Source organism: Odontomachus brunneus, unplaced genomic scaffold (genome assembly GCF_010583005.1).
Source record: "Odontomachus brunneus isolate Ranch 3 - 2012 unplaced genomic scaffold, Obru_v1 Obru_scaffold_204, whole genome shotgun sequence".
Taxonomy (NCBI): domain Eukaryota; kingdom Metazoa; phylum Arthropoda; class Insecta; order Hymenoptera; family Formicidae; genus Odontomachus; species Odontomachus brunneus.
In genome coordinates this window covers 244,709-255,623 of record NW_022639654.1, presented here as the reverse complement: position 1 = coordinate 255,623, position 10,915 = coordinate 244,709, and the positions used below count along the sequence as shown (strand labels likewise).

Sequence of the window (10,915 nt, the reverse complement as noted above, 5' to 3'; positions counted from 1 at the left end):
GTATAGACGAGACAGTGTGAGTCAAGCGTTTTCTTAGTGTGTGTCACACGTATTTTAGGACGGCATTTCTGTCCAGACGTCTTATAATGCTATTTCTCTCGTTCTTACGTTTGCGATAGAGGATGGAAGATCGCCGCGACTCCCACCACTATTCCCTCTCCAAGCGTCCGACGATCGTATACCGCTAGCTCCCTCCGCCATTCCGTGCTGCTCCTGGCTCACTTACACGCAGCAGTGTATGAGTGACGCGTTATCGTGTGCGAGTCACACGGATATTCGGACGGCATTAACGCCGGTGCGTGTACATACACACGCCGAATATATCATTTATCACGAATATCGAATGTACCGCTAATTTCCTTTAACGTATGTGCTTGTGATATGTATTGAAGTTCCAAAATATGTATATTCATGGAATATACATACGATATTATGTACGATATATACATATTAAAACTATTAATGTTTTTACATAGTATATATCGTCATGTATATTCATCTTACTTATATGAAATGTATGTACAGTGGATATACAAGATGTTTTTTTCACATCATGGAACTTTTATATATATATATACATAGAATATCTAATGCTATGTGGGTATTTTTATTGCAAATTGAACAGCGAATTTAATATATATTCCAGCACAGACAATTTAATTAATTGAGACATTCACTCGGATGGAATCAGAATTCATTCCAAGCTTGAGTAAAACATTCACTTTTACGATTTCAAGTGGCAGTTTTTTCAATACTTCAAATAAATTTTCATTCGTATTGAGTGATATTTCAGCCGAAGAAATTTAGAGAACATAGCGAAAAAAATTTGTGGAAACAGGAAATAAAGAATGTAGGATTTGCAAAGGAAGAGAGAATTTGAAATACATAATAAGGACTTGTTAAATGATAAAGAATGATATGCTGATAAAAGAGTTTCTAAACGGAAGTAGTAAAGGAATTAAAGAAGATAGAGCAAGAAGGAAGAAAGAATCAAAAAAAGCATAGAAATAGAAAGAAAAAGATAATAGGGCTAGAGAGAAAAGATAATCGGATACCAAAAATGACAGGCTATTTGTAGATGCTTTAGAAATTTTATTCAAAATCAGTATGTAAGTTGTTTTTTAATATGTAAGTCGGTTTTTGGTTATTTACTATTCAATTCTCATTTAAAATATTTTAACAATAAATTATAGGTTAAATGTAACTTTTATAGGAATGTAACTTTTAAATTTATTGCTGCGTCAATAGAACAAAAAATTTACATTCCTTTGTAATGTAAATTTTATTAATTTATTTTAGTTCAATATATTAGTTATTTAGTTATTTATTATTTAGTTAATATATTTGCTTCATCAATGTGAAAAGAATCGTAAAGTTTCCATCATCGATTATCTTACGTCGTGATAATGATGAAATTCTATCTAAGTATATTAATAAGAAAATTTCTATGTAAAAGATGATCCGGTAGATCTGAAATACCCTGATAGATTTTTATGATTATCATGACATAAGACAATTGTAGGTGGAAACTTTACAATTTTATTAATTATATTTATAAGGCAAGTATATTGCATTGAATGAATCATTAAATTTACATTATACAATAATGTAAATTATTTGTTATATTGATGCAAAAATAAATTCTCTAAAAGTCAATCAAATTTTCATATCATATTTTACATATGTTGTTTTGATGATAATTCTTTTAGTATTTCTTTTGTATTTCTATTTGGTCATTCTATGTGATAAATATAAGTGCCATATAAACCACTCATATGAGATGCAATCTTTATAAATCGACTAAAGAGTTGCAATAAAATAACTTCGCCCATTTTAGGTCATCCGCGTCCAGTCATCAATCATATATAATTTTGTAAGTAATAATGGTAATATTTAAGGAAAAAATAGTTTTAGACTCTCAAACATCCGCCGAATGTAGTTCTCACTTCCTAATGATGTTATTTTACTCATTCAATGGCTCAGCTGTCTAACATAACAATGTCATTACTATGCTCAGAAGATGTCCTTATATCATTAGAAAAGTATTTAGGATATCCTAGATACCAAATTATTGATATAATATGGGTAGAGCAGCCTACAGTACGAGCACCATTTTTATATGTGCAATAATTTTCTTTAGTAAAATTTTTTCCTTCAATATTTATTTGTTACTGCCGTCACCACGACGAAGTGCCTTGGATGCACAAAAAGAAATGTTTAGGAAAAATCATTAATTAATTGAAAGCGCGAAAACGTCGTGTAAAGATAAATAATAAATATGTTAGGCAGCTGATGATGAATTATCGAACATATAAAATGATATCATTAAGAGGTCAGAACTACTTTCGGCGGGGGTTTGAGGATTTAAAACTATTTTTTCTTAAATGCTATGATTATTATTTACAATATTATATACAATATTATATATGATTGATGAATGGACGCCGATGGCCCAGAAACCTCTATGATAATGAACAAAGTTCTTTACGTACTGAGTCGCAATTAAATTTTCGTCTCTACTTGAATATTTTAACTTTAAAGTACTACTTTAATAATGCAAAAACTTTGTCGTTCTTTTAAATGCTGATTGATAGAAAACTGTCAGTTTTGGTTAAAAAACAATTGGAAGACTCTATTAAATATGTGAACAATATTGAGCCCATTTCGTTTATTTTATTCTTAAAAATTATCAATTTCTTTGAGACTGAATATAGCTTCGTTTTCAGTGCTATTTGACAAGTGATTTAATAAGATCTAATAAGAATCTGACTATACTATAATTGTGCGAAGAATTTTGCATGCACCTGTTGTGCTATCACAATTTTTTGTGTCTGTGTAAGTATCGACGGATCATACTTTATGCATGTAAGCAATATCCGATGTACTCCATATCCTTCACCTGTCGCGAAAACAGGTAATTTCGCGAATGAATGCGCGACCAGATGTCGCATTTGTGGTAAAAATACACGACGACCTTCAAAAGAAGTATACAGGTATACAGAAGGAGACAGGTGGTAATTTAGGGTTTAGTTGCCAGGATAGTTGGTACCAATTAATACAACGTCACAAGAAAACACGACATATAAGAAAATGCCTATTAAGATAAAAGTGATAGGCTCTCAATATTCGATATTTATTTGTTCTATGTTGTTATCATGTTTTTCATATTTAATTTTCTGTCTAACGACACGAGAGTTTGAGATTTTCCGTTCGTGCAAATTTTTACATGACTATCGCCAACTTCCGTCATCTTCCGAACTTGAATAGTTTCAAAGAAATGAAACATATGGAACGCAAAAAATGTCGTCGTCTCGATAGTCGCCCTAACTGTAGACGAACAACCGGTTTGCCATCGGGCTTATAATCTCGCTTCTTGTCTTTCTAGAAACTTTCCCCGGAATTTTTCGAAATCTTTTTTCCGGTACCAGTTGGGTTTCACTTTACAGGAATGACTAGAACAGCAACAAGAGTTTTCAATCTTTTAAAATATGTATGAATTGGAAATTGATAATTATTATGCATATTTATAATAAAAATTAAAATAAAGAAACGTTTGTTTAATAAAAAATCATATTGTTACGATAGAGAACATGAATCATCGACACGTAAAAATATGAAAAAGAATATGAATCATCGATTACGTTCTGACATGCGGTTGACGCAAAATTATGTCTGAAATTTATGTGCGTAAATTTGACGAGCTTACCGCAGGTTGTCTTGTTCGGACAGTTCTTTTTAGGACACGTATCAGACAATATACATTTTCTGTTCATCACGACACTGAGTAAAACGTATATAATAATTTCTACAAAGGAGTCCCTCGGTGTTGACATATTATCGAGTGATGCGTTTAGAATGGCATTGGGATTTCGCGTTGCACATTTCATGTACCTCGTGAAGATTTAATTTTACCAAGCATTTCCCGCGCAGTTTCATTAGTGCGCTCATTCCGTTAATTCTCTATAGATTATAAATTTCGTCGAATCTCTTGTATATGCGCTTTGTCTCAATTAATTTTAATCATTACGTTGAATATTCTGTATAAAATGTGGCATACCGGTCGTGCTAAAATCGTGAACGAAATTGCAACATCCCCACGTTCGGGCGCGTTTGGATGAATGATTCATATTCCTCTAGTTTTTGCTTTTATTAATTTACTTTTATTTCGTTGACAAAGAATATATATATATATATATATATATATATATATATATTTATTAACTCATATATTTTTAAACTCACACGTACTCGTATCTAATTTACGAACGAATGTAGAACAGACTGGGGCTAGATAGCCCCAGATTTTTCAGAATTTCGTAATTATAATTTTCTTAGACAACTAATTGTTATGACTAATTATATAAACATAATAAATAACTTTTTTATATGTGTTTATGCTTACAACATCTCTCTCTCTCTCTCTCTCTCTCTTTCTCTCTCTCTGTAATAACTCTGTAAACTGTATATTTTCTTATATAATAACCAAAATACAAGCATGCTGCAACGTGGTCATCTTGCTTTGGTACCGATTCAAGTTAGCTAATAATACAGAATAAGAAGACCACATATAAAATATCTATACTGATTAATAATTCCGGGATCTCCACAAAAAATTTCTACAGCTTTGATAGTTCTTAAATAGTGGCCAACTTTATTTCGTCTATCCATATGCTCGATTTTAATTATTTTATGAATGAAAATTGTTTTTATATGTTATTTGAAATAACATATTATACACCTACACGAAACTTCATTTTAACTAATAGTACATTACTTAAGTTTACTTGCTCACACACAAGTTAGGGAATATTAAATTACGAATACTAAATTTCGAGAAACTCAAAAATTTTACTTGGATGCTCCTAAGTCAGTTTTTTATATTTTCTAGTTGTAATATTATATCAATTAATGAATCTCGGAGAAAAGTATCTGTGATCTAGAAAAAACATTTTGCCATTTCGTTTTTATTGTTATGATAAATACATAAACAAAATATATAACAGTATAACAAAATATATAACATCTTGAGCCGACTAAACGGGGCCTTCCTTATCAGGCCTTCCTTATCAGGCTTTCTTTACCTTGACAGTAATACCAAGTATCTCTGAAACATACTGCTGCGTACTTCATTTTAATTTCTTTCAAGAATTTCATTTAAATTATGCATAAAAGTTATATTAAAACAATAAAAGAACAATAATCACAAATTAATTAAAGAACGCGACCAAGTTACCTATTTGCGGTATTCGAAATCTTAAATTATTTTTTAATAAAATTATAGTTACTCATGAGTAGATTAAAGATATATAAGTATCAAAGTGATGCTTCTTACAATTTGAGAGAAAATTGTCCAAGAAAAATATTTTATCGAAATAAATGGTATTGTTAGAACCTTTATAAGAAACATATAGGAAATGATATAAGAGAAATGAATTTTTATTAATAAAATAATATGGCTTATAAATGCTAATTTATTATTTTATTAATTTAGGGTAATATTGATCTTATTTAGGGTAATATTGATTAATTTAAGGTTATTGATTAATTTAACTTTTACCAAGTTCTCTGATTAATCGTCGATATAATTAGCAGTATTCGGTCATTTATTCCCAAATGATGAACCGCATCATTTTGATACTAACATATCTTTAATCTACCCATCAATAGCTACAATTTTATCAAAAAATAATTTAAGATTTCAAATGTCATAAAAATGAGACTAAAAGCTTATAAGAGCTTAGCCGCTTTTTTTACGTCTAATATATAAAATAAGTGTTACCATTAGGATTAAAGAAAAGCATATATATATTTAAGTAAATATGTTATTATTACCCGTAGAATAAATATTTTCACTTTTAAATATTTTTTCTCTCAACGTACTGTGTATGCATTGATCAACCTTTGCCGCGAGAAACATAATACATGGTTACAGTTCAGGAAAGCAAATCATGGCCGTAGTAACGACGAGTAATTAGAGCACGACCGAAGAAGCTAAAGTGTTACTTTTCGTGGTTTCAGAAACGGTTTATTTCTCCCAGATAAAATCATACTTCAACGAAAGACTTCACCGTATTTTTTGTCATTATTGTATGAAAGAAGAAAAGAAAATAATACTATGTCTCGCGAAAATTCAACGATTCATTTACGAACTCTCAACGGATTTTCAGCGATTGAACACCGCTGATCGGCATACAGATTCTCTTGTGTACATATACAGTTATAGAGCTATGTATCTGTGCGATTAAATGCATCTCCGGTTAACGTTAGATACGGGTGTGTGCATTTCTCCATCCTTTGTTTCCTCTCGCTCCCTCGTCCTCTCCTGATATAGTGGTCAGAGTGCGTGGCTCCGGTTTACCTTCCTACGCGCGATCCTCGTGTACCTCTCTGGCGAACCGCTGTATATATTGGTGTCGCACATACGCTACATGCGCGAAATACCGTTTGAACACGGATCCGCCGATTACGACAGTAGATGACGCACAAAGAACCGAGTGATGCACATTATTTGACTCGCGAATAGTTTTTACATGAGCGTTATTTTTTTTTACGCAACGACATTTACGAGATGTTAAGCTCGTCGTATTTGTCGAACAAGATTGAAAACGAAATTTATTTCCAGTTGCAAAGTTTAAGCAATTTTTATTAATAAGGCAAATAACATCGACTCGATATTTTTCAGACATCTAACGGGATCTTCATGTTTCTTTTCTATCTGAATCAGTAAATTTCTAGCTTGAATATAAAAAGAAACGGCGGATCTTTTGCGCATTAATATAATATTAATAAATAAATTATTTACATTTTTACTCTTGTATAATAATTCTTTAAGTTACATGAGTGCAAATTAGAAGTATATATTCGATGATCCATTTCTCTCTTGTGTACTTATTTTGTCGTTTGCATCGGAAATTAATATATTTCTAAATTATATTATTACGTAAGACATTATTATAATATTGATGAAATATTTATGAGCCTATATTTTCCGAAAAATTAAATTCGAGACACAGTTACAGAAATATTTATGTACTATTAATTAATGCATTAGAAATAAGAAAAATAAAATAAAGGTCAATAAAAAGTTTAATTTTATATGTATTTTAATTTTAATTTTAATTTATTTAACTACAAATATTCTTTCTCCAATTCGCTTTTGGAAATTATTATAAATTAAAATGTAAATATGAAAAAAAAAATTTCTTTTTAAAACCCTTCAATAAGATGTTTTGTTAACATTTTACAATGTAAATGCCTTAGATTTGTGACAATATATTTTTTCACGTATAATATAAAGAAAATAATTCCAAATGTGAAGAATATCTAATTTTGTGCATAATTTATGCAACCAACCGAAACAAGATTGACACTGCAATCAATCATTTTTTAATTTTGTATTAAAGTAGTTTTGATCACATACTCGTCAGTGTGTGTTTTTGTCTGATAATTAATCAGATCTCGAATCCCAATGAGTTCGCAAAGTTTTTGTACATAATTCCACCTCATATCTGTAAATAATGTGCATAATTAGTGTGGTATATTACATATACTGCATGTAAAGTATTTAGTAATTTCTGTAGTACAAACTACATTGTTCATAAAAAAATTAAAAATAGATAGCAGATTAATGATAAGCGCAGATAAAATTGTAAAGAATTACTGTATTACTCATATAAAAACGCATAAGAGTAATGTCTAAACGTTATAAACCGTTTCTAACTAAAATATGAAATTGTGGACAATTTACCTGAATATGCTCTGCAACATTAATACCTTTTTGATATATTTAATAGCAATGCGATATTCAAGTTCGCTCTGTATCCTGATGAAAGACTAAAATATGTCAGAACATACTATTCTCATGTCGTCTCCATGTTTAGTTTTAGAAAAAAGAATGTGCAGCATTTTATTCAACTGAGACGTATTGCATAATTTTACTTCATACAAACTGAAAAACCTTCGTAGACAAATGTTCCAAGTTGATTGGAGAATACACCGACAAAGTTCGATATTCAAAGTTCAATTCAATGAATTAACTTGCGGCTAAATTGACGTTTACAGTACTTGTTCAATAGGTAGATATATAAATACTTTAATAGGTAGATATATAAATACTTTAATAGGTAGATATATAAATACTTTAATTATATAGATATATAAATACTTTAATAGATATAACAATTTATATTTATTATGAGCCAATTTTCAGAAAGTAAACAATCCGACCTATGGATTTATCCGAGCCACAAGCAAACATTTATTGATGTGCTCTATATAACTTCGCGTAATATTTAAAAAATGAAACAGGTTAGTTGCAATGATAAAATTAAATCGCTTTTATATGAATCATCCAGAAAAAGAGGGGGAGGAAGGGAGGGGGAAAAGAGAGAGCAGATGTTGGAAGAGAATTCCGAATTTTTTTCTAAAGAGAAGATAATGACTACATCACGAGAAAATGCAAGCGCTTCTCAGATGTCCAATAAAATAACATTATGCATATTAAATAACTCTATGCATATTGTATTTTTTATTCTTAAATTGTATACTATTTTTAAATTTAGTTATTCACTACAAATAAACCTTATAAAGTATTTATATATTTATACATTTATACGTATATTGCTCAAAAATATCTATTTTGAGTTTGTAAAAAATATGTAGTTTTTCAATAAACAATGATCTCTTTCTCTCTCTGTTCATGGATTTTCTCAAGAAATCAACTTTTCTTGTTAAAATCTGATTAGATTCATCATTTACTGTAAAAAAAGTTACGAATTTCTTTAATAAAAAGTGAATTTTGAAGTAACATATATTTCATTTTTTTATTATAATTTTGTTTAACTTTATTAAATCGCAAAAATATTAATACACTAAGAAACAAGCGGTTGGATTGACAAAATCAGCGATCATCGGCTATCAAAGAAATATTGGATCTATTCAACAAAATATATATTAATGCAACAATAAGTTGCATTGATATAATGATTTCAACGTAACTTATTGTTTTTCTTAAAAAACTTATTTTTTTTCAGTATAGATTCATATTCCTTTATAGTCCTCACATATTGGTAAATGGTAAACACTAAAACAAATCAGATTACAAGGCGAATTGGATCAAAATAAATTTCGTTAGTTTAGCGTTTCAAACGAACTGTTTTATTGTGTCAGAAAAGTAACGATAATTGTCTCCAAACTTATTTCAATCCGACTTGCTCTGTGATCCGATTTGTCTTGATTTACTCCCCAGATAACACAGGATGTCCTATGGACATCCATTTTATGTTCATTTTACGTCCGCACATCCATGGACATGCAGTGGACATCCGTTAATGTCCATAATTTGGATGTCCATAAAATATCCAATCTTGGACATAAATGTCTTAAGTATAAAATTCGACTCCCAGGTAGAACACAGATGTCATGATGACATCAGTAGAACGTCATTATGACATAATTTGTCACTTAAATGCCATTGATAGTAATATCAATACTTGAAAATTTATAATAATAATTTATATATACGTAACACAAGGTTGTCAGGTGTGGCGCAATTGCGTCAATGTGGCTCTTTGACTCAGATAGAACAGATAGTCAAAATAATGTGAATCTGACGTCATTTTGAACAAATATTGACCAAATTTACGTAACTTTTTGTTGAAAATAACGTCAGATTGTAATTATTTTGACTATCTGTTCTACCTGGAATTAGTCGATTATAAAATTGGCTATGTTCGGAATGTACTGCTAATACTGAAAACTCTACAGTTCATGTCACATATAATATAGATTTTCAGTACTGGGGCCCTATTCCGTAACCACTTATCGATCCGATAATTGACAATAAGTGGTTACGGAATAACGATCCTGGCATGAAACTTCAAACGCAGCCTTGTGTAAATACTCATTTAAAACAAAAAAGTACAATACTTTCAAAATGAATAAGGAACTATAACGACTTATTTTTTAATCATTATTATATCACATTATCCTCATTTTGATGTCAAATGGACATTATTTTGATGTTATTGTGATTTTCTGTTTTAGATTTTCAATTTAAACAAATATTCAGAGTGCATTCAGAAACGTCCTGGGGATGTCTTATGGATGTTCTATGTCTTCATAACGTACCTGAACATTTCTTGTGCTGTTAGGAAAGAATCACTATAAAATCATTCCGATATGTCAAGAATTCATCACATATTCATCAAAATAACTACATCAAATAATATCATGATGATATCTCTTGAAACGACTTTCATGTGATGTGATAGTGATATTTTTATGAGTTTATGTTCTACTTGGGCTATAGGCATGTTAAGAACGCGTTATCAACGCTACATATCATTCTATCCCCAGGCAGCAACGTCACGTCATTTTCACGTCGATAAATGGTTACCAGTCCTAGACGTCATGTAACCAATAACTGACGTTTAAAAAATTTTGACGTGATAATAACGTCATTTAAAGACGTTTATGGTACGTTTTTAAGATGTCATTTTTAGTCAGCTGTCCGAAACAAAGAATGTAACAGATATTTACCTAATATTCATTTATATCGAATGTAGTTTATGTAACCAACAGATTATTATTTATACACATTGTTATTTATTTTTTATATGTTTGCATCTCAAGCATTTGACTCCTAGAAATAAGCCTTATAGAACTTGTCCTATCATTTCTTACTCACAAGCATTGCATCCTTGCAATTATCCAGTTAGTAGGATAATGTTCAAAGATGTGTTAATGAGAAAATGTTGACTCAGATAGCACAAAGATGAATAGAAGTTCATAGAGAATTCTCACAGATGGTTGGCTATTTGGGTTAACTTGTATATTTATATACAATATATATATATATATATATATATATATATATATATCCTATGATATATATATCCTATATATATATATAGAA

At 30.0% G+C, this 10,915-nt stretch overlaps 1 protein-coding gene and 1 long non-coding RNA gene across 3 annotated transcripts in view; one reads left to right on the top strand and one right to left on the bottom strand.

Moving 5' to 3' along the window:
• LOC116852173 overlaps positions 1-10,915 on the top strand; it is a 292,000-nt gene that overhangs the window by 150,596 nt on the left and 130,489 nt on the right. The gene's annotated exons all lie outside the window — the stretch shown is intronic.
• Positions 7,267-10,915, bottom strand: part of LOC116852177 — a 111,304-nt gene continuing 107,655 nt past the window's right edge. The window contains exon 3 of the long non-coding RNA XR_004379712.1: positions 7,267-7,508. This is a non-coding gene — a long non-coding RNA (uncharacterized LOC116852177). The remainder of the gene's footprint in view (positions 7,509-10,915) is intronic.